At 33.7% G+C, this 25581-nt stretch overlaps 2 pseudogenes; both read right to left on the bottom strand.

Annotated features, from left to right (window-relative positions):
* Positions 1 to 19726: 19726 nt before the first annotated feature.
* On the bottom strand, positions 19727 to 21428 carry LOC147910060 (uncharacterized; annotated as a pseudogene).
* A 67-nt stretch (positions 21429 to 21495) lies between these two features.
* On the bottom strand, positions 21496 to 22317 carry LOC147910059 (uncharacterized; annotated as a pseudogene).
* Positions 22318 to 25581: the final 3264 nt, after the last annotated feature.

Raw genomic sequence — 25581 nt, 5'->3', positions numbered from 1 at the left:
TAATATGTTTAATTGCAAATTGGCTTTTACTATTCCTAACACATTGAGAAGTTTTATAAGGAGAGGAAAGGATGATTTGGAACACGTTCAGAGTCAAAATGTGGTTTATAGAATATCCTGTGAGGATTGTGATGCCAGTTACGTTGGCCAAACTAAAAGACAATTAAAGACCAGATTGCATGAACATGTTTCTGATATCAATATAAGTTCAAAATCTCCATCAGTGATTTCTAACCATCGTATGGTGGAGAATCCATAACTTTAAATGGGATAAAGTGGAAATATTAGATATAGAGCCTTCATCAACAAAAGGTTGATATCAGAAATGGTCCATATTAAAAAACAGAAGCATGGGATTAATAGACAAAATGACACGGAGTCTTTGCCGGATTTGTATTCTGACATTATACATTCTCTTTCTCCTTTCTAACATCTTCTATCCTTTTCCTTCTATTTTTCCGTTTTCCGTTCTCGATAATGTTTTTCTGTTTGACATTTCGTTTTGTGACATCGTTTAAATCAGATGCTCGTTACCTTTGCGAATTTGCTTATAATAACCTATTAAATTAAAAAGACTTTTTTATTGTACCACGAAATGGACTACATTTTACATTTTTTTCTCCTTGTGTATTATGGGACTCTTAACAGATTTACTAAGGTATATCATCATATTTTTAATTTTTATGTGATTAATATTAATTCTTTTTGTTTACGGTTACTTTTCCAGAACTTTCTTATGACTTTGTTAATTCTTGATAAAAATGACTCACAGCGTATTACACAGAAAGAAGAAAGAAATTTTTGTTAAGGAATTGTAAGAATATTGTAAGATTATGTACGAATTTTTAATTTAGAACGACATTTATATTACTGTATGATGGCATTGAAAATGACTCAATTGGAGTTGAAACGTTTGTTTTATTTTATTGTATTTTAATTGTTTTTGTATTAAGTTTGCTTATCTAAATTATAATTTTTTTATATACGTCATTGGCTCTTTGCCCTTCTTTTATACTACCTTAAGTTCTTAATGATGTTATAGTCATTATATGTTGTCATTATATATGTTATAGTCTGATCGGCCCCTGAAGCTGATCTAGTTTTGGCTGAATCAATAGCTAAGAGTAACTCCTTCATAGTAAAAAGATTATCTAAGAATTTAGCGCTTTCGCACTGCGTGGGGGTATTTTCTTCGAGAAGGATACACTCTGAGACGGTATCTCGAGGACTACAAGAGGGAGGACAGATTTTATTAATTGCATTTTCCTGTCGGTTTTTAAAAGCTTTGACCAATCTCCAAATTTTAACGGACGGAGTATCAGCGTTAAAACTGTTGCATAGTTCCTTCCATTTCCTTCTCTTGGTTCTTCTGGAGGACGCATCTACATGCCGAAGCAGTGCGCTTATAAGCGTTATAGTTTTTTGAACTTGACTGGCGGTTCCAGAATCTCTTTGCCTCGCGTCTGGCGTTAACCACGGCCTGATATTCTTCGGTCCACCAAGGGGGGGGGGGAGACGTTTCTCAATTATCGGTTTTGATTTCGGAGTACGTGATCCAGGAGGGAACAGAGAGTTTAGAGTGCGTTTGAGCTCTTTTACAAAACTATCATACTGAGAGGTAGCATCGTCTGTGGTTAAAATAGAGGCAAAGTCAATACAAGTTAACTTGTGAATAAAGACCTTCATTTGAAGAGAATTAAGTTTAATTTTATATTTGAATGTAGTTCTTAGGCAAGGGAGAACATTCAGGTTAATAACAACAGGAAAGTGATCACTAGAGATGGAGTCGAGTTCGGTATAACAGTTACTAAGAGTCGGGAGGCGTTACGACAAAGATGATTGATATTTGCGAGTCGGGAGGGGTCAAAAGGTAGGTTTATGATCGTTGCAGATAATAAGATTACGATCTTCGAGGAAGTTTAAAAGGTATTTGCCAAGAGAATTAGTAATCGAACAGCTCCAAGCTACGTTATGCAAGTTGAAATCGCCTAGGAGGATTCACATAGGATTGATTCGCAACATAATCAAGTAGGAGGGATTCGTGACGATGGATGTCTATATATGTTAATAATGATAAAGGAGGGGCCTTGAATGTAAAGCTTGATATCGATGAGCTCGATTGAATGATGGCCAAGATGAGTAAGGTCAAGAAGATTGAAACGAAGAGATTTTTTAATAGCAATAGCTATCCCGCCGAAAAATTAGTAATAATTGTAAGCGCGATCGTTACAAAAAGCGGGAGGGTCAGCTTGATGATTATCACAATAAGTGCGCGGATCGTCATAGTCAATCGGGTGTCGGTAGAAGCGAGGGGGGTGCTGTTCTATATATGAGCTTATATGGTTTAAAAATTGCTTAAAGAGCACAGAGAACATGGCCACATCTATATGTCCGGCAGGAAGGGCATCATGTTCGTAATGATAGTTATTTCGTGGATGATTAGTTCGATCATGATTAAGAAGGACGCCGTCTCTTGATATAGGAGCTCTGCCATTCGGAGATATCAGATATTCCCTCCTGGCTTCTTCCAAAAACTCTAATGACTTAGAGTGTGCGAGAGTGCACCGCGCGAAAAGATTCGAGTGAGAGACACCGGCACACGGCTGGTATGATACACGACAGTAAAGAGAACTCAGTTTCTTTGTAATTTAACAAAAGAATTTTCTTTAATATGCACAATTACAAATTCAACAAATATAATTAATTAAATATTAGATTGACAGAATATTAAATGCGGTCACCTTTTCCCAATACAATTTGGAATCACGGTGATGAAAAATCTCGGCGATTTTCTCGGCACTTCTCGAAAGATTCGTTTTATAGCGGTTTCACTAAGCGGTTAGCACGGCGATTTTACGAAGCGAGATTATGATTCTAAGAACTCTAAGAACTTTTAGACTCTAAGAACTAAGGACTCTAAGAACTTTTTAGAAGTAAGAAGGAGGAAGGCGAGATCGAAGCATTTATTGCTTTCGGCCTGAGCTTTCTTTTTTGGGAAAAATCCAATAAAAATTTGCCACAATCGTAATTATTACGTGGCATTAGGTGTACAAAATTGATTGGCGCTTTGGATTCTTTTCTAACGACGTTCAACGTAACAGTCATGCGCGACAGAAAATCCGTGCGTGGGATTGGTGACAGCGCGTGACGTATTCGTCGGAGCGCGGCGCTCGCGTGCGCGAATTGAATCGTTCTAGAACTTTCGATTGTCCGTTGCCGATAACGACAACTTGTTTGCGTGTAACGAATTGTTTTTAAAAAGAACAAAGAACGCTAAATCGCTGATTTTTATCGAGGATTTAGATCATGCTCGAGATGAAATCACGAGCTCAATTTATGTGTGCGGTTAATGACAATTACTGTCGGTCGACTGAAAGAATTCTTGCTTTTCTTTCGAATTACCGATCTCAAACATAGAGTTATTATTAGTATTATTAGTATTACGAGAGGGAAATGACTTGGATATGGGGAGGTCCTGTACGAGTTTATAGTTATTTCGCGACGAAGATGGGAGAGGAGATTGTGGTCGGGAAACATCTGCTCTCTGACGTAGGGACTGAGGATGTTCGGATGACGTGCGAGGAGTAGAACTTTTAGTAGAGGCTTTGGCGTACGATAATCTAGAGATGTCTGCATTTTCTAGAGGGGAAAACTTATTATAACTGGCGAACGAATGAGAGGTGCTACCATTCTTTGATGGAAGTAAAGGGAAATTATGATAATCATCATCCGCAAAGTGAACTACGAGTACTACCTAAGTCAGCGCTAGATCTAAAAGTAGATCGAGAGTCAGTAGACGATAGCCTACTCCTAGCATCCACAAGAGAGATATTTTCGATGGCTGCGATTGTCTGTACTTTTTTTTGTTTAATAAAGAGAGGGCAATTTGTTGACGTGGTGATATGATCTCCAGAGCAATTGATATATTTGGGGGGGGGGGAGGTTTTGCCTCTCACACGTCTCGTCTTCTTTGTGAGCATCCTTACCACACAGCCTGCATCTCGAACGACTCTTACAAAACTTCCGAATGTGGCCAATTCTGAAGCAAGAAAAGCATGTTTTAACTCTAGGGACAAAAGGTAGGACTTCATAGAAGTCGTAGGAATCATAGAAAAGAAATACTTGCCTGGGAAGAATCTGCCCAGCAAATTTAAGGTTAACTGAAGTGGAAGGAGTGTATTCGACACCATTTTCCTTAACAACGCGCCTTTTAATTTCGGTTACATGACAAGAAGATTTAAGATTTAATTTAAGTTCTTGATCCGTTACAGAAATCGGAACACCTCTTATTATACCTGAGCGCATTATCTTAAATGTAGAAATAAAGATTGAGTATCCTGCCTTGATGAAGTCAGGGTTAGTCACAAGGCTGCTTCATAAGTGCGCATTTCAACCGAAATTTTGCGAGACCTTTTTCATAGATACTATGTCCGAGTGCACAACTTTAGCGATTTGTCTCTTCATTAAAACTTCGAACGCGCTCTCGGTTATGCAATCGCTGCTCACCTGCATATGGACAATAAAAAGTACGCGTCGGACCATATCTGTTGTCAGAAAGGTTGTGAGAAGCTTGTTGAGCACGTGCCAAACTGTCAGATAGCGGGACAGAGACAGAGACAGAAATAGCTTTGTCCGGGCTCAGGCCCGGTCCATTACGGCGCTTGGCATATTCGTGTTCGCGCTCAAGCACCAAGCTCTCATTGGCTCTTTTGGCAGCGCGGTCAATTGTAACGTCCATCTGCTCACACGTGTCGTTCGTTGCCCCAGCAAGTATTTCTTTAGCGAAGGTATCAAAATGTTCGACCGAAACACTAGTGACACCGTTTGCAGAAACCAAGGGAGGGGGAGAGAGAGACCCACCGGGATCCCGCCTCCTATGGGAGGCACACTCATAGTCTCCCAAAATACCGCTAAAAGTATGTGCAAGGAGAGTTAGGCGCAAATAGAAAGGAGATAAGTGAGAATGCGAGTCAATTAATGACTCAAAAGACACAGATCGCTCTGAAAAGAGCGGATGATGCAACACACGACGCGACACTAAACGCAGATACGTCCGTACTGGTCAAAGACACGCACCGAACTCTTGTCTAACTTAAACTGTGAAATGTTAAGGTCTTTCCGAAAGTCGTTGTTGAGCGTCATATGTCATAAAAATTGTTTATATAGTTAAGAAAATTAAAGCATCTTTAAGATTGATTCATATGTCTTGTCCAAGAATGAAATCTTAGTTTATCGCTTTATGTGAATCATTTCTGACATTAATCGTTTATTGTTTTTCGTTCGGTGTCAAGATTTCAATGTCGTCCCAATCATATTCATGATTGTACTGCAACCTATGTTGCAATACGACTAATAATTTATTGCGAAGCTTTCTTTTAATTACAATAACTAAGAATTTATATCATTAATGTGTATCGGCAGTGGTTTGATGAAAGTGAGATAACATCCTTATTCTAACGAGTGTACTTAGAATTTATTTATAAACTTGTGGAATCAATTGAAGACGCTTAATCACGGTTGCATCCAGCTAATCAACTGGTTGCGTTTCTCAAAGTAGTGAAAATTGACCACTTTTCAAGGAAAGATTGCGGATATTATTAGGTGTTGGAATTAATTCGTAGCGTTTTTTAATGAAAGAATGTTATTTATTTCACATGAGCATTAAAAAATACATTAATGAAAGTACTTCCCATCACTTGTAAAACGCTACGAATTAATTCCAACACCTAATAAAAATAAGGAAACCATGCAACTATCGTAGCTTAATTTTATATCTCAACACTTACGTTTCCACAAGAAATTATTTGTACTGAGGATGGCTAAAAAGTTAATTAAAACATCTATACTACAAATCAATAATTAAATTAGGATAGATACAATTCAATAATATTGAAATTGATTGCGCACGTATTAGCGCTAATTCCCTAATTGCTGAATTTATTATAATTTTTTTTAATGAAAAAGAATGCCAAAATATTCAAGATACGTAAATTACAAACAACTGCGTTTTCAACCTCAATCCAGTGGATCGTTAAAAAGATCATGCTCTAAGAATATCTTAAACAGTATACAAATGGACAAAAACAATAGGATAGATGGATAAGTTTAGCGATGTTCAATTATAATACCAGTGTTCACAAAGCTATCAAACATACTCCATATGAATTAGTGTTTGGAAAAATAGCGATAATTCCATCCAATAAGTCCTGAAGATAAATTAGCAAATTACGACGAATACTTAATAAGCTTAGTAACTCAATTACGTGCAATTCAAGCAAACGCCCGTAAGAATTTAGTTCAATCTAAAATTAAATCTAAAAGGTATTATGATAAAAAGATCAATTTACAAACTTTTAAATCAGGAGATTTGGTATTTTTATGAAAAGAACTGAAACCTGGTAAGTTCAGAGATTAGTATTGGGAGTACAAATTAGTTCGGTCCGTTTTTTTGTGTTCAAAAATACATTTATTGCAAAATGAATGAACAGATTAATTAAAGTATTGTCCATCGCTGGCTACTACTTTTTCCCATCTCTCAGGCAATTTTCGAATTCCATCTCGAAAAAATGACTCGTCTTTGGAGGCGATCCAATTTTGGAAAAGTGAATCGGTGACTTGCCAAATCGTGCTGCATCCTTCGGAACAACCAGTAATCAGAAGGAGCAATGTCCGCAGAATATGGCGGATGCGGTAAAACATCCCATTTGAGCGTTTCCAAATATTTTTTTACGACTTTTGCGACATGAGGCCGAGCGTTGTCATGAAGAGAAATAATTTTATCATGTCTTTGCTCGTATTCTGGCCGTTTTTCTCGCAATGCACGGCTCAAACGAATCAATTGTAGCCGATATCGATCGTCCGTAATGGAATCGCCAGGTTTCAGCAGCTCATAGTAAACAACACCCTTTTGGTCCCACCAGATACAGAGCATGATCTTGGAACCATGAATGTTCGGCTTTGGTATTGATGTTGAGGTCGATGGCAACGATTGACTTAGCGTAGTATTTTTTCTTCTTTATCCTGGTTATCGGGGTTATCATAAATATCCACTTCTCATCTTCAGTCACAATGCGATGTAAAAAACCTTTTCTTTGAATCAGCTGTTCGCAAGTGAAAAATCGCCTTTCAACTCTCTCGGCTTTAGTTCATAAAGCATCCAATTTCCTTGTTTTTGAATTATTCCCATGGCTCTCAATCGCAGAAACGGCTTGTTGAGTTACTCCTAATGATTCTGCAAGCTCCTCTTGCGTTTGACTCTGATCTTCTTCGAATAATGCCTCTAATTCTTTGTCTTCAAATTTTTTTGGCTGTCCAGAGCGAGACTTGTCTTCAACGCTGAAATCTCTATCTTTGAAACGTCGAAACCATTCCCTACATGATTTATCAGTTGGAGCAGTGTCACTATAAACTTCGACAAGCATTCGATGGGCTTCAACTGCACTTTTCTTCCAATTAAAGCAAAAAATTAGAAGCTCCCGCAAATGCTGCTTGTTAACACAAAATTCGACATTTCAAACACAATATAAATCAAGGTTTTTGTATGAAACTCAAAGCGATATAAACTGAATATTATTAGCAGATGTCTAGCAGATGTCTCTCTGAAAACGCCAAAATCAGTTGTCACTATGAACCATTCACAACAGCCGGAGCCATCTTTTGGAAGACGGACCGAACTAATTTGTACTCCTAATATATCAGGATTACATGTAGAGATTTTAAATAGGAATAATGTGAAAATTAAAATAAAGAAAAATAATCGTATTGTATATCCTAATCGACTGCGTATTTCTTATATTAAATCAGCATCAAATTAAAGAAATAATAAATAAATAACTTAATCTTTCAGATAGATTAGAAGAATAATTACAATAATCATAATAATAGTTTGGGCTAAAAAAATTTATGGAATAATTGGATATGATTGTGACTCAGCGTCAAATTTAACAACGTTATCATAGTAAGAAAGGGGGGAAACTTATGTATCACTTCTATAATTCCCTTGCTTGGCGACCTTCTAATGCGCCATTAATTATGTAATTGTACGGTGTAAATACGGTGCATGTTGGGGTTATCTTGTGAGAACAATGTCAGAAAATCCAGATTTACTGCAAAGTTGAAATGTAAGTAGAAATGATTAATTGGATGATTTTATGATTTTAATCATGTACACCATAAAAAAATGATTTAAGATCAATTTTATTGTGTTTTTAATATCAAAAAAAGACTTCCTCTTCTTTCTCATTAATGGCTCTCGCGGCAAATACGCCACGATACAACCAGTATCTAATGTAGTGTAGAGTAGGGATGCACCGGATATCAGGAAAATATCCAGTATCCGATATTATCCGTCACTTTTTTCTATTCGAGAGTCGAATATCATTAGTATCTGGGAATATATCCGATTGATATCATTAAATTGTTGATTTTTTCTTATACAGATGTTCTAGAAACAAGTATGCATATTCATGATGCTATAATATCTTATACATTGTTGCAAAATTACAATCTTTTTCTTTATATAAGTTTTTTTTTAATGTAATATCTTCCCCTTCGCCATTTTTTTATAAGCTATTTTTATTAATAATTTTATTAATAATTATTGTAATTATTAATATTAAATATAATAGTAAATTGTTAATATTTACCATAGAAGAAGGATAGGATCACTTTTTTTTATTTATTTCTATCAAAATTCAAAGATTTTCAGTTTTATGATTAGTTTTTATAAAATTGAAAAATCATTCGTTTTTACTTTGCAAAAAAAATATCGTTTTTAGAACAAATCGCAAAAAGTTATAGTTTCTTAAAATTCAACTTATTAGCTGTTGATTCATCACTAACAAAATTTTTTTTCATTTATTTTTAATAAAAAGATGAGATTTTGAAAAAAATCTCGGTTTTTTTCACGTTTTTTTTCTGATTCTTTATCATTTATTGCGAAATATCTTTTGTACTACGATATTTTAGACTTTCTAACTCAAAAATTCTTTTTTTTTTCAGTCTTCAAATGATAGATTAAAAAAAATTAGTTAAAATCAATGCACTACAATCTGAGGTACAAGTAAAAGGAAACATGGCATTACATATATCCGGATATGAGTAGATAGGGACTTTTTTGAAATGTGTGTAATGAGAGTTAATGTTGTAAAAGTAACTCTGTCAAAAATTATTACTTTTCGAAAAAAATTAATGTATGAAATGAAAAATTAAAACCTAGATGCTACAATCTTAACTAAATTAAATTAAATTCCATTAAATTAAAAAGTAGAACACATATGGTATTGTCTCTTATTATTTACAAAAGAATTAATATCAACAACTATGGCGCCAAGTTAAATTCTACTATCAAAATAAAAAGTAAAATCCAAGTGTACCCCATGTACTATCTTTATTATTTACTTAATCCCAATGATGCTATCTTTAATTTTTATGCAATGAAAGTATACGTATATCTTATTGAAGGATGTTCCTATCCAAATGGTTTAAATTCCTCTTAAATGAAAATTATTATATCACAATTCATTCAATTTTCTCTTCCAACTGAAGTAGTGATTATTTAATTCTCTTTCAAAATATTATACAAAACATTATTACAAAATTACGTTACCTTGCTCAATTTAAGTGTTATTATAAAAAATTAAAGAGTTAATCGTATAAAATGAAAACATATCAGAAGTTAGACACAATATAAATAAATATTATAAATAAATTAAATCTTCATTGTGTCAGTGAGTAATAAAAAATTCAAACTAAAACTACTTCTTTGTTCAAATGCAAAAAAAATGGAATCATGAGTTAAAGTTTTTATAATTACGTTATATAAAGTCAAATGATTGCATCTTAGCCAAAATTGAATGTCCTGAAGTACATCTATGTATACATATAAAAAATTAATTAATTATAAGAAAATTCAATTTAATAACAGATTCTATGAAAAGATTATATTCAAACAGACCAAACAGTAAAAGTGCTTTCAGAGTAATTCTAAATTTAAAACTCTTAGTGCTTAGTAATAAAATAAGTAGAGGAGAGAGAGAGAGAGAGAGAGAGAGAGAGAGAGAGAGAGAGAGATAATATGAACAATGAAAATAAATTCATCAGATGGAATGCTCGTTTTCTTTCCAATATAATAATTCTAACCCTGATTTTTATACTTTGTTTTGCAATAAAGCGTCGTGTGTCTTCCTATAAGTAACACAGTGCAAGACAGTAATCATATTATTCTTGTCGAATAACAAGCATAATGTAATGATGCACTGTGTCACATCATGTATCTACTTAAGATTTGGTCTGAAAAAAAATCCTTTCTGGCCTTTTGTAGCAGAAAACAATAAGGAACAAGGCTAACAGGCGCCACTGCGAATTGTGAATTTTTATATATGCACATATTTGCGTATATGTAAATGTTATTTTATAACTATGCATATATGTAAATACATTGTTGGCGCTAGCTACGATCTACGAATAAACTGACTTCCATAGTGTGCACAACGTTCTACCGCGTACGCTCCCCCGCGCACGGCTTCTTCTCGCCATGTTATTGTCCGCGCGATTTGCTTTCGGCACGCACGCTTATATTCTGTTAGTAAAAGCCATATAGTGACCACTCACATGAACTCTCGTACATCTCGTTCATCTCTCACATCTCCACTACGTTCCCCTATAAAATCTTAACACATATGTACAAAAAAAAGATTCTATGAACAAATTAATATTTCTTGTAATAAATTAATAGTAGTAATATGATCTAATATTAGTATTTTCAAGCAATTAAATACGACAGCACATGATCGAGCTTTAAAGGAAATTAATTGCAGAATATTAAATATTTATTTTAAAAGAATAAATAGACATTCAGATCCTTCTACAGCAAATAAATTACTTTTTCATGGCCATGATCTCCTCCGAATATATTAAAATATTAATATATCAAAATATATTAAAATATTGATATTTTAAATATTTTTTATTTGTCTTTACAAAAAACTTAATGATTTTATTATAGTATTATTGTTATATGTTTGATATATACAAATTAATAAAACATCATAAAAGAATTTGTTTATAACATGACTATTGAATTAATTTTTTAGCGAATTAAAGTTTTTACCAGACAGATTAAACATCAATTGTTACAATTAATCATTTAACAGGTTACAAATCTTCATATTTATATAATCAATATTTGTAGTAATCGATATTTGTTGATGTAGTATCAATATTTGTAATAATTATTTATTGTATTTTTTACACAGTTATATTAGTAAAATTAAAGAGAGACTATTTATATACTAGCACTTTTTTAGAAATTTATAAATGAAAGCGTAATGTAAAAAATGTTTTCTTCAATGAATAATTTTGTAACAAATAACGAATTGAAAATGTAAAAATTAATTAACTCTACTCTCCCAGACAGTACAGAATATTTATAAAATATTTTATAAATACTCTGTACTGGCTGAATAAACTTTTAATAAATATCCCAAACGATATATAGGCATCACACCTAAAAATTGGACGTCCATATGTAGTGTTGAATATCATTATATAGGAATAAAAAAGCTCTCACTTTTCTTATATATTTTATATTACGTATTTATTTAGAAAAAAACATATTAGATATTACATTGATATTAAAAAGAAACGATTTAAATGAAAATTTTCTTCTAAATATATGTTATTAATCAAAATTTGTATTGTATATATATTATTTTTATGTGTTATTTAAAAATGTTAAAAAATTTTTAAATAATTTAGAAGTTGATGCGAGCACGTATAAATTATTTTACATGATTGTCCTTGATTATATTATTAGTATAATTTCAATGACTTAATGGCTTAATATCCATCTCGTAAAAACAGATAATACAACACATAATCATTACATCTTAAAAATATATAATATAATACAAAATACATTAAATTATGCCTATATTTTTTTATTTATCTTTTTATTTATGTCTCGTACACAATTCCAATTTATTATATATAATAATACATGTATGTATATAAGATGCGGTCGAATTACTGCTACAAATGCTTCGAATTTTTTGATTGGTCAATTAGTAAAATTCTTTCTTCTGATTGACCAATCAAATGCTTTAAAACATTTGTAACGGTAATTGAGCATACCCATAGCCATAGGGCTATGTTCAGATATTTCCACTTAAGTACCACCTATATATTACATTCTATCCCTATAATTTGCCGAATGTTAAACATGGATGATACCTAGGGAGCACCTGGGTGAGAATCTGAACACACCTATTAGGCTGGGTTCGGAAACATCACTCGGGTACCCCCATGTATCTTATCCTTGGGTGAACAAGGATAAAACGACATGCGGGAGCACTCGAGTGTTTTTGAACGCAGTCTTATGGAATCTTTCATTTTGTGTTCTCGCAACGCTCGCGAACATTGTTTCAATCTTCTTATTAAATGATAAACAAGGATGAAATAATACTTCCGAGTGTTAAGTGAAATGCACATTTATACGATACTATGCTACAACAAGTACAATAGGGCGGATTTTATAGCACATCACTTCTTTTCATTCTATATTCATCAATAGGCAGATTTTATAGCACATCACGTCTTTTCATTCTATATTCATCAATAGGCAGTGCTTGAAATCATCCATTTGATATAAATTTCATTCTTCGATACGCACGAAGATCAATATCAATATAATTATAAAATAGAATATTTTTAATAGAATTTTAAATAGAATATTATTTAATAGAATATTTTAAATAGAATTTTTTTTTTATTATAAGAAATAATTTATTATCATTATTACCTAAAGAACAAACCAATTCAAAAAAAGGTCAAAATATGATGATCTTACAAAATTTGACTGTTTATTGACGCTACGAATAAAATCATTTTAATATTGGGAGTACAAATTAGTTCAGTCCGTTTTTTAGTGTTCAAAATTTCAAAACAAATGAATGAACAGATTAATTAAAGTATTGTCCATCGCTGGCTACTACTTTTTCCCATCTCTCAGGCAATTTTCGAATTCCATCTCGAAAAAATGACTCGTCTTTGGAGGCGATCCAATTTTGGAACCAATTTTCGATTTCTGCGAAAGAAATGAACCGGTGACTTGCCAAATCTTTCAGAACATAATAATCAGAAGGAGCAATGTCCGGAGAATACAGCGGGTGCGGTAAAACATCCCATTTGAACGTTTCCAAATATTTTTTTACGACTTTTGCGACATGAGGCCGAGCGTTGTAATGAAGAAAAATAACTTTATCATGTCTTTACTCGTATTCCGGCCGTTTTTCTCGCAATGCACAGCTCAAACGAATCAATTATAGCCGATACCGATCGCCCGTAATGGAATCGCCAGGTTTCAGCAGCTCATAGTACCATAAATAACACCCTTTTGGTCCCACCAGATATAGAGCATGATCTTCGAACCATGAATGTTCGGCTTTGGTGTTGATGTTGAGGTCGATGACAACGATTGACCGGGCTTAGCGTAGTATTTTTTCTTCTTGGAGTTGTCGTAGAATATTCACTTCTCATCTCCAGTCACAATCCGATGCAAAAAACCTTTTTTTTGTTGTCTTTGAATCAGCTGTTCGCAAGTAAAAAATCGCCTTTCAACGTCGGTTTCAGTTCATAAGGCACCTAATTTCCTTGTTTTTGAATTATTCCCATGGCTCTCAATCGTGCAGAAACGGCTTATTGAGTTACTCCCAATGATTCTGCAAGCTCTTCTTGCGTTTGATTCTGATTTTCTTCGAGTAATGTCTCTAATTCTTTGTCTTCGAATTTTTTTGGCTGTCTAGAGCGAGGCTTGTCTTCAACGCTGAAATCTCCATCCTTGAAATGTCGAAATCATTCCCTACATGATTTATCAGTTGTCACCATAAACTTCGACAAGCATTCGATGGGCTTCAGCTGCACTTTTCTTCCAATTAAAGCAGAAAATTAGAACCTCCCGCAAATGCTGCTTGGTTAACACAAAATTCGACATTTCAAATACAGTAAAAATCAAGGTTTTTGTATAAAACTCAAAGCGATATAAACTGAATATTATTAGCAGATGTCTAACCTCTCTGAAAGCTGTCACTATGAACCATTCACAACAGCCGGAGCCATCTTTTGGAAAACGACCGAACTAATTTGTACTCCCAATACCATTTTCACTATTTGTGGACTGTTTTTTGACTTTTGTGTATTCCTTAGATAATATTTGAAAGAAACATCAGTAATATCCATTTATTAGACAAAAAATTATTTTAATATGTGCATAAAATACATGCAGTACATGCATTTCTTTGCGTCCGTCGGCAACACAACAAGGACGCTACAACACTTCATAATATTTTTATCCCGAAAAACTATACAAAAAATATAACAAATTTTAAAGCATATATATAAACATACATAGCATAAATAGCAAACAAAATATTTTAATAAGAGTATTTTATTATATTGTGTTTGTAAAATGAAATTGAATTATCTTATCTTATAGGATAAAAATATTAACAATTATATATACACATGTATACGCATATAAGAATGGTATTTATTTATTATACAGATATATCTAAATATTTCTAAACATAAAAAAGGTAATACATGCCATTGTTTTTACACATATATATTGTACATATAACATGTATATATACAGCACGAATTCATAAATTCGAATGGATCGCAATTTAATTAAGTGATCGCATTGCAAAGTGACTTTAACCGCATAATGGAAAGTACTGCTATAAAATATTGTTATTTGATTTTATATACATGTATATACATGTATACATGTATATGTACGTATGTGTTTCTCACATATATTTTTAATATTATTTGTAGTTAATATTTTATGTACTTTATTTTCATCTATTTATTACCTGCATATATTTTGAAAAATAGTGTATTGCAAAATAAAAACTATCTGATATGAACCTGTTGCAATGCAATCACTCTCTCAGTTCAAATTGCGATCTAATTTGCAATACATCATATTATATTAATTTGAAAGTAAAATAATTAATAACAAAATAAAGTCGCAATCATAAACTATTATATATTTTTGTGAATCATAATATGTATATAACATTAATATTATTTTAGTTCTGTAATAATTCAGTAATAAACAGAATATTGTCCCCACCATCTCTTCCTAAACAATTCAGGATGTCATTGGCTACTATAGAAAAAAATAGATTATTACTTTATTACACAAAGAATACGTGCATAAGATTTATATATCTATAAAAAAAAATATATATATATATGCACACAGGGTGTTATGAATATACGGCTCCACTCGTCTCGAGCAGGTAGAGCGAACTAAACTGAGTAGAAAAGTCCTCTACCATTTTGCAATGCTCGCAATAATTAACGAGATAAGGTATTAGGGACGAGATAGGGTAATTCGACCTAAGGTATTGCCGAACGTACGACCCTCCTCGCGGTTCGCGCGCCGTGCGCTCGGTGGGCCGTACCAATAGTCGGGCGGACGCGCGTATTTGGCTATCTTTAAACGTTAATATCTCGTTAATTATTGTGAGCATCGCAAAATGGTAAAGGATTTTTCTCAGTTTAGTCTGCTCTATCTGCTCGGGACGAGTGGGGCCGTATATTCATGACATGACACCCTGTATATACAGGATGTTAGTTAAGTATGTTGCCATATTCAACAGAGCGATTCTTTGGTTTATTTCAAATAAAAAAGTTCATATAAATATGTGTTCTAAATGGTTTAGTTTTTGAAATAAAAAAGTTCCGAAATAAGAATCCATCGATAAAAAGCTAGTCTTTGTGGAAAATCGCATAGTAAAAGTCTCTATATACGTTGAATGTGATAAGGATATAACTGTTGGTCTTTCAAAATTCTCTAGATGACATAATTACTTACATTTAATGTCCTAGCTATTTTCTTTGCGCTCCTTTTTGAATTGTTTCGATTTTATTAAGAATAGCTTCCTTTAGTATTGGTATTCTAACTGTATAGTATTGGTATTCTAACTGTATCATAGGCTTTCCAAAATCAACAGTATTCCTTACGATAGAACCCTTTTCTCGAAGATAGCGGTGAATATTCGCAAATGTTTTACATGGTAAAGTGGGGATATCTTTCTGCATAAATATGCCTTGCCTTACGTGAGTTACCATTTGTAAGACCGTAGGCAAAGTGCATATCTGCCATTTTAAAACTTAGACATGATGAAACCGATTTTGGTGGATTGAAACCATTTGGCCCGAAAACGTATGTATAAGCCAACTGACCCGCAGCAATATCAAAACTGAAGTCTACTTTTGACTAATTTTGTGAATTTGACTTTGTTTATGGTTATGCGAATGGTAACTCGTGAATCAAGGCAAATTTATGCAGGAAGATATCTCTAACGCAATTTACGTTTCGTCAAACATTTGCGAACATTCATCTGTATTTCGGAAACTAAGCCATTTAGGATACATGCTTATATGAACTTTTTTACTTGAAATAAACCAAAGAATCGCTCTGTTGAGTATGGCAACATACTTAACTAACACCTTGTATACAGGGTGGCATGAATATACGGCCCCACTCGTCCCGAGCAGGTAGAGTGAACTAAACTGAGTAGAAAAGTCCTCTACCATTTTGTAATGCTCGCAATAATTAACGAGATATTAATGCTTAAAGATAGCCGAATATGCATATTCTTCCGACCTATTATTGCCGAAAGTACGGCCCACCAAGCACGCGGGCCGCAAGGAGCGGTGCTTATCGTCGCGAGCATCTAAGCTCAAACGGCGCGATGCGCCTGCTAGGCCATTCCCACTCCTCGCGGCCCGCGTACTGTACGCTCGGTGGGCCGTACCTTCGACAATAGTAAGTCGAGCGGACGCGCGTATCGGCTATCTTTAAACGTTAATATCTCGTTAATTAATGCGAGCATTACAAAATGGTAGAGGGCTTTTGTGGGAATATGTGACTCAATGGATAAGTCAGATTCTCTTGACAAGCCCACGCTTGTCATGTGATGTGATAAAGAAAATAATAATCGAGACTTTATTTGTAACTGGTAATAATAATATTTATTTCACGAGCACAATTTTATATGACCGTACAGGACGAATGCCTCTATTGATCTGTTATTATAATATTTCTTTTTTTATTATTTTTACGCTGCTAGGCAACTCGTTACCAACATAATCCTTAAGCTTTCTACACTCGCTGCGCTAGTGAGATATTAAGAATTCCCCACACTTTTCTACTCAGTTTAGTCCACTCTACCTGCTCGGGACGAGTGGGGCCGTATATTCATGCCACCCTGTATATATATATATATATATATATATATATATATATATATATAGTATATATATATAAAATCCGTATATATATTATATTAGGTCATCTAAAAAATATCCGCGGTACTTTGTCACTAGATATATGACCATCAACACACATCTAGTGACAAAAACCGCGGATACTTTTTAGATGACCCAATATATATTGGGAGTACAAATAAGTTTCCGCGATTTGACAAAAGACGGCGCCACTAGCAAGCTATGGTTAAAATTGTCTGATGTAAAACGTTATATCGTAAGGTTGGACATCTGTCAACAACATAACCTTGAAATACTAGCGATTTTGTATCAGCATCATATATTTTTTTTGTGCGAAAATGCCGAGTTTTGAGCCGAATAAGCGTCATTTGCGGGAAGTTTTGATTTATTTCTTTGAAGAAATCTGCAGCTGAAGCTCATCGATTGCTTGTAGAAGCATATGGTAAGGCTACCTTAAGTGAGAGAAGTTGTCGTGAGTGGTTTCAAAAGTTTAAGAATGGTGAATTTGACGTCGAAGACAAAGAACGTAGTGGAAGGCCGAAAGTGTACGAAGACGCGGAATTGGAAGCATTATTGGATGAAGATTCGTGCCAAACGCAAAAAGAACTTGCACTTACATTAGTAGCGACTCAACAAGCAATTTCACATCGTTTGAAATCATTGGTTCATCAATGATTCAAAAGCAAGGGAATTGGGTTCCATATGAACTGAAGCCGAGAAACGTTGAACGTCGATTTTCCATGTGAAATGCTGCTTGTCAGGCATAAATGAAAGGGTACTTTAATTTATTCAGATTTCCTATAGCCGTTTTATAAAAGCTTTCCACTTCAGATTTATTGCCAGACTTCCTCGTATTCATTTCTGTCTCCTAAGGTCGCACTTATAATCCCGGACGAGCCCCCAAAAATTCATTTGGTCTGTTATGTCCAAACCCTTGATAATTTGGTCAAGGAGATAATGAGAGAGAATGGAGAGGGTATGGAAGGACGGTCAGATTCAATCTCACAGGTATACGCACAGAGGCGAACACCTGTGAGTCGTACGCATCTTTTAAGTCCCAGAATGTGGGCCAACGTCCAAAGAGACGCTATGACACCTATTCTACTGGACAGTGCGAACGTCGGTCCTATCTTTTCGATCAAGGAACTTAATCCCTTTGACCCGGGAGTGGACCTCGTGCGATCTCAAGTATTCGAGGGAAGTGAATACGAGGGGTGATTTTTAATAAAAACAGAAGAATACCTTACGTTACATTTATTAACAAAATAAAAAGGTGTTGTACATTAGTTTATCTTTTACAAAGAAAAATACGTACTATACATACATTGTGAATGTGCGTGCGTGTGTGTGTGTGTGTGTGTGAATGCTCAATAATTGAGTTTTTTCATGCGAGGAACGCGGGGTGGACGGTAAATAATTACAACTTACTATTTAGTTGCCCCCAAGATATCGAGTAGATTCTATGTGAGTGGTCAACGAGATCCGGCGTCCGCGAAGAGCGTCTGATGGGCGTAAGGCTGGTAACTTCAGTTGCGATTTGATTACAAGTTCGCACTCGGACGGGATCGCGAACTGGCGTGATTAGCGCGGGTTATAGTAATTTTCGGATTGCCCGAGACAATAAGTAACTGAGCGGTCCACTGACGTGGACCGAATGATTTAAAATTCTGTACTGACGTGAAGCGAGTGCTTCAAAATTTGGTACTGACTCTGTGCTTCCGCGGGACCTCTATTTATACCCCGAAAAGAGGGTGTTGAGCCTTTGTCTAGGATGCTAAAGTTAGTTGTAAATGTCACGCGAGATTTACGATTTTTTATAACGCTTTATCGTAATTGATCTAAAGTACATAGAGTGGTTTTGAGAAAAAGAGAAAGTGATTTATAGTTTTTTTTCTTTTTTAAAGCCAAGATTGCTCCGAGACGGATGACGAATTCTGTTATTCTCGCGGAAAATGTGACTAGATAAGCAGATGGTTACCATGCTATCATTGTTAGTTCCGAGTCTGGTTTCAGATAACGTTCTTGTTGGAAGTTATTCTACGTGTTTATGTTCTTTTTTTTCTTTTTAAATGCGATATAGCGCCTGTGTTTTTGTTTTTAGAAAGATAAAATTGTTAATCAGTCTCGGATGATAAAGCCTAGATTTTTACTATTGCGTGACTTCGGTACATTTATAATGTCTTAGCAATCTTGTCTCTTTTCGAGCCTACATTAAGGTTATTATTCTGTCTAGGTTGATTGACGTTTACGAGTTTTTGCGGCGCCTGTCCGGTCCTTTTTCAATTTTATCAGTCCGTTATCAGAAGGCCTCGCTCGGGTCTCGTAGATGCCAACCATAGTCGCGGCGAAGAGAAAAATAAATCGTGGCGTCTGTAGGACGTAACACATATACGGATATACATTTTATTATTTTTGAAACAATAGCTCAATGACATTCTTTCCGAGCTACTTTCTGTGCCTCAATGATATAATGCGGTTCCCGAATTGGCATATTTCTTATCGCTCTGCTATCGATTATTTCTGGAATCAAGTAGTAAAATCGTTTCAGCAATGGTAACATTTTTGTTTCCCAAAACTTATCATCACGCTTGACTATCGTGTACTTTAATCTAAAGGTCATCCATACAGTAAAAATATAATATTTTCTTTTTGTTATATGAAGCTATACCCGAAAATAGTACGCGTGTCTTCAACTCATACGAGTGTTATCCATTTTATCAAAAATTCTATGTCTGCAATCTTATTGAGCATTGCATCAATAGAAGACATTTGTCGCGCCGCATAAGGACATTTAATCTCAATAATAGTATCATCTCCTATAATTCCATCGGGTAGTAAGATATGGGAATTCTGCATCAATAAATAATCCACAATCATTTATTTCTATTTAACTCTATCTGCAATTGCTGTCGTGCCACACTCTGCTGTCTCTTTTTCTTTACCCCACTTAACAGTTGCATTTATCAAACGAGGAGAATAAAGAATTGCTTTTACAAGATTTTGGCATGAAGCTGTTTCTCTTCTACTACAAACTTTTCCAAAATTTGAAGCAGTGAGAAGTTTCGCCGTATGTTGCGCCACTGCGAGTTTTGTTGATCCTACGTAGCACATTCCAATACAGCGCGATCACGTTGTTGTTCTATTAACTTTTCGTAAAGATTAGATTTCAGCTGTTCATACATATTCTTCTTTATCAGGTTGTCCGTAATCTTTATCGGACGTAAATGGACAAAATATTTTGATGTACGAGCAGAGAAACCTAATTCTTTTGCCATGCAAACATGTTCATGCTTTATTTTTTTTCATATTTCGGCGTTCGATTATTTGTGTACGTGCTGGTTGTTCTTTACTTATATTATGATAAGTAAAACTCAATGCTTGCAAAGTATTTATTTATATACGTATAGTATTTATTTATATACTACATTTATTATATACTTTTACGTGTCTCATAAGAACCTCTTCTCGCAAAATGAACACATTTGCCACCAATCATTTTTTACTAATAATTCCATTGCAATTTTCCACGGAATTACTAATAAATTATAATAATATAATAAACTATCAGCCTTTTCTATAATACGTTTCATTGCAATTTCCTTTATTCATTGAAATTTGCCTTAAAAGGCAAGATTATTTTTAAAAATTGAAATTGCAGTGAATTAGGGTCATTGGGGCACAAGATTTTCTTCACCTTCTTTTCATTCTCTTGTATAAAAATATTGAAGGGAGATGCAATACTCATACTCACCAAATACATAACTAGGTATATTTTGTAAATCTTTAATTAATCCTGCATTTTATCTTGTCAAGATTCGCTGTTATGGCGAAATGAAACGACTTTTACGACAGCGTTCCGAATTTTCATCACGCTGTTTGTTACGATCTTTTTTAATTTTGAAATATTTCTGCCACCACTACTTCCTGCTTTACGTATTTTATTACAAAGATTGCGAAGAAAATGATTCGTACACTCAATCTTTTCCACAATAATATTTGGATACAGTGCAAAAACCTTTTAATTTTTTAGCAACATTACTATCTCTATTACCAATATATTTACTATAGATTAATCCATGCATTTCTAAACTGCATCGGAAACTTTCAAGAATTATATCGCTTTCCATACTGATAGAACTTTGATTGTTTCTCCAGTTTTTAAAGCATCTATGTTCTTTTGGCGTTGAAGATATTTTAGCTTGCACAAACCACACAATATTTATTTCTTACACCGACAAATAAAATTTTTTGAGAATAATATCTCGTAATAATAGCTGTACTGAATGAAGAATCATAATTACCACTGCGATAGAATCTCTTCATCCACGAGTCATGTTATTACAGGTATATGCAGAATGTCGTCTATTACATCTCTCTTTTCAATTGTCAAACGCGTTTCCTCTTCGCCAGCTACGCGCATTTCTTCTTCTGCAGCGGCGGCAAAAGCTTCCGACATTTCATTATGATAATTAATGTACGTTTATTATTCATGCATGAAATATCCATAGCAGCAAGAAGTTCTTTAAGCTGCTTATGACTAATCCCTGTCAATATAGTACCACATACGGCACTTTTATTAATATCCAATATTTTGTCGTCCATCGATTCACTCCAAAAATTATCATGAAAATGACACATTCAGCATTCGACGATATACTGAATTTTGAGACCGTGCGTGCGTGCATGCAGGCGTGCGTGCGTGCGTGCGTGCGTGCGATACTTCATTTTCGTTATTACAAGATCAATAAAATGACATTCGCCAATCCAGTGAGATATTTTTTGCATTTCAGTAAAAATATATCCCAGATTGATGATGTATCGTTCATTAATCTCTATAGAACGTAAACGACCTGCGATATTTCCATTTACATGCAAGACAGTATTCTCCATTTCATCATCGACATTATTCATTATATCATATTCATTGTCTACATTTTCTATATTATCTAAATTATCTACATTATCTACATTATTTATAATATTATTTATAACATTCGATTCGATTATCATGTTCATTTATTCGGCATTTGTAATTTTGTGTTTGACAGCAATGTTCACGTATCGTTAGCTAATTTATTTTTCGTACTCGTATATACATGTGCGTTGAATTATTGCTACAAAATTTAAAAACATCTGATTCAGAACCGACAGAATTATAACATCATTGAAAATTTCAGAAAGCTAGTTTCTATCTGTGGATGTATCGTCGTACATGTATCGGAAAATGTATTAGATAACAATTTCCATTACGGTATTGACATCATTTCTTTTATCAGTACATGCATAAGGTGAATGTCCCTATTTCTACTCAAGCCCCGATTTCTACTCACAATGAACTTTTCTTCTTAATAAATATTCAGCAGATACAATAAGTTACACATACAGAAAGATCAATACATAATTATACTATACATAATTATGTATAATTATATTATACATAATTTATATACACCAAAATTGCGTAGGCTCGCTGCTCCTTAGGAGCCCATGGATATGGCTTTATTTCGACTGGTCTACCCATGATGCTTACAAAATAGAATTCAGTTTCCTGTAATCATGTATTTGGATAGACACTCCTCACATGCTACGATGGCGTTGAATGATTTTTGTATAGCATACGGAATCGAACTCATATTATTGTACCCAAACTCAACGCACATTACACAACCCATGGATGTGGCTTTATTTTGACCTTCGAAGGATGTTTGGAAAAAAATTATTTGTAATTGGAGGATTCAAAATAATGGTATACCTGTGACCAAATCAGATTTTGCATTATTTTTAAAAGCTGCTATGGAATCGATACAGAAAAAAGTTTGTCAAATGGATTTACTTGTTGTGGACTTGCACCGTTTTCAGCGGAAGCAATCAATTACGATAAGCTATTGAATACTAATCAAACCAGTATAAAAATGTACCAGTATAATATGAATCAAGAACATTCAATAACTGAAAATGAGGAGTACAAATGTACTCTGAAATTTATTGAAAATTATATAGATATGAACACTTTGCAACAGCTTTTCATGATTGCCGAAAATAGAGACGGAGAATGGCACGGAGAAGAAAAATACGAAAATTATTCAAAATTTGGCTCAAATGCGGAAGATTAGTGAAGTATAATTCAGCCGATGGATATTGAAAATGATTCCTATGTCGCAGAATTCCTTCGGTAAAATGATTGATAGAATTTTATTTTAACAAATAATTTATTTATTTTACGTTTTGTCATTTTTAATCATGTTTTTTATAGATCTACATTTTATTAATTATATTAAATAATCCAAACAAAACCATGATATTAAATTTTAAAAAACGGACTAGATGATTAATGACTAGATTTATGAATAGATCTTTATGAAATTGCTGTTTGGAATTTTTATATTAATAATTGTGTTAATTGCATAGGCAACAATTTCGCACACAAATGCGGAACAAAATGATCTTTTGTCTATTATTGTATCTAATGAATCAAATATAGAAAATAATATACATCATTGTAGAGAGAGAAAAGAGATAGATCTTAATTCAGTAACAGAATTGACAAAGATGGAATTAGACATAAGTAATTTAGTTTATGTACAATATAATCCATGAACATGAGTCATTAAACAAAGAAGTGAAAATTTCAAATGAAATTATACAAAACAATGAGATTGTATCAGACTTCATTTCAGAATTAAATAAAATTAACGATGAAAATATTTCTTCGAATAAAAGTGATAAGATAAATGTCTTTGAGTGATAAGATATATGTCTTTCCAAAACTATCTCATTTAAAATTGCTTGATGATATACATTATCAATTTACAAATAACGTTACTGGATCAATCTCTTCTCCTTTCAAAAGAGTACTATTTTGGCCAAATAAGAATTCGTTGGAGAGTAATAATAAAGCAAAAAGAACTAAGGAAAGAATTCCTGTTGCAATCTCTGATGAAGTGGAGAGAATACCACGAGCAAAAATTCAAATTAAAGAAAGAAAAAAAAACAAGAGAAAAAAGAAAAGAAAAAGATACTTGAAAAAGTAAAAATTAAAAAGGAAAAAGATGAGGAGAAAGCGGTATTGAAAAGAATGAAACAAGAAGAGGCTGTTCGTAAAAAAAAGATATGATTGCAATTAAAATTGCAAAAAAAAGGTAAAAAAATCAAGTTAAAAAGAAATCTAAAAGAAGAAGACAAGAAAAAGAAGAACTATGAAATTTTTAGAAGACATAAGTTATAAGTTGTAAGTTTAAAAATTCTCTCATGTTTTTTAAGTTAAATATTCATATGTAAAATTTAGTTGTTTATTATTTATATAATTTTTGTATGAAAATGTGTTCAAAAATTTGAAATAAAGCATTATTCATTTGTAGTAAGTTAATAAACTCATAATCGAACCCAATATTGATGGATAAATCGAAATTGAATGAGTTACAGTTTTATGAGCAGAAAGAGGGACACATAATGAATAGATATGCGGACATCGCGATTTCTGTTGAATAGAAATATGTACATTTTATGGATTGCATTTAATTTACGATTATTCATAACAAAAGCTTTTAAAATGATATTTTTTCGTATTTAATATACGAGCAACACTAATCCAATTGTGTCAAACGAACGCGCATCTGAAAGATGACATTTTAGGTTACATTTTTTGTAAACAAAGTTTGGTGATTCATCAATCGTGTCAAAAGTATATTGGTTTGAAAATGAGTGAAATATCTGAAGAAATACGCTATGTGATGCTTTTTTACTATAATAAACAAAAATAATATACAAAAAAGGCAAAAACGCAACACAAACATGCAGACAAATTTGTGAAGTTTAGGCGCGGATGCTGTAAGTGAACGCAGGACGCAGGATGGTTTGTTCGATTTCGTTCTGGAAATTTTGATGTCAAAGATCGATCTCGCTCTGGTCGGCCAGTCACTGAAAAAGTCGATGAAATTTTGCAACTAGTCAAGCAAGACCGGCATGTGAGCTGTCAGGAGATAGCCAATGCACTAAGAATCAACTATATGACAGTTTGGAATCATTTGAAAAAGGCTGGCTACGCAAAGAAACTCGATGTTTGGGTGCCACATGAATTAACGCAAAGAAATTTGATTGATTGAATTTCCATCAGCGAAACACTACTAAAACGCAACGAAATCGACCATTTCTGAAGCAAATCATCACAGGCGATGAAAAATGGGTGAAATACAAGAATATTGTTCGTAAAAGATCATGGAATAAACGCGGCGAACCACCACAAACGACTTCAAAGCCTGGATTGATGGCAAATAAGGTGAT

This window comes from Acromyrmex echinatior, chromosome 3 (genome assembly GCF_024713525.1).
Source record: "Acromyrmex echinatior isolate Ae372 chromosome 3, ASM2471352v2, whole genome shotgun sequence".
NCBI classification, from domain to species: Eukaryota; Metazoa; Arthropoda; class Insecta; order Hymenoptera; family Formicidae; genus Acromyrmex; species Acromyrmex echinatior.
This window is presented reverse-complemented; position numbering and strand designations above follow the sequence as displayed.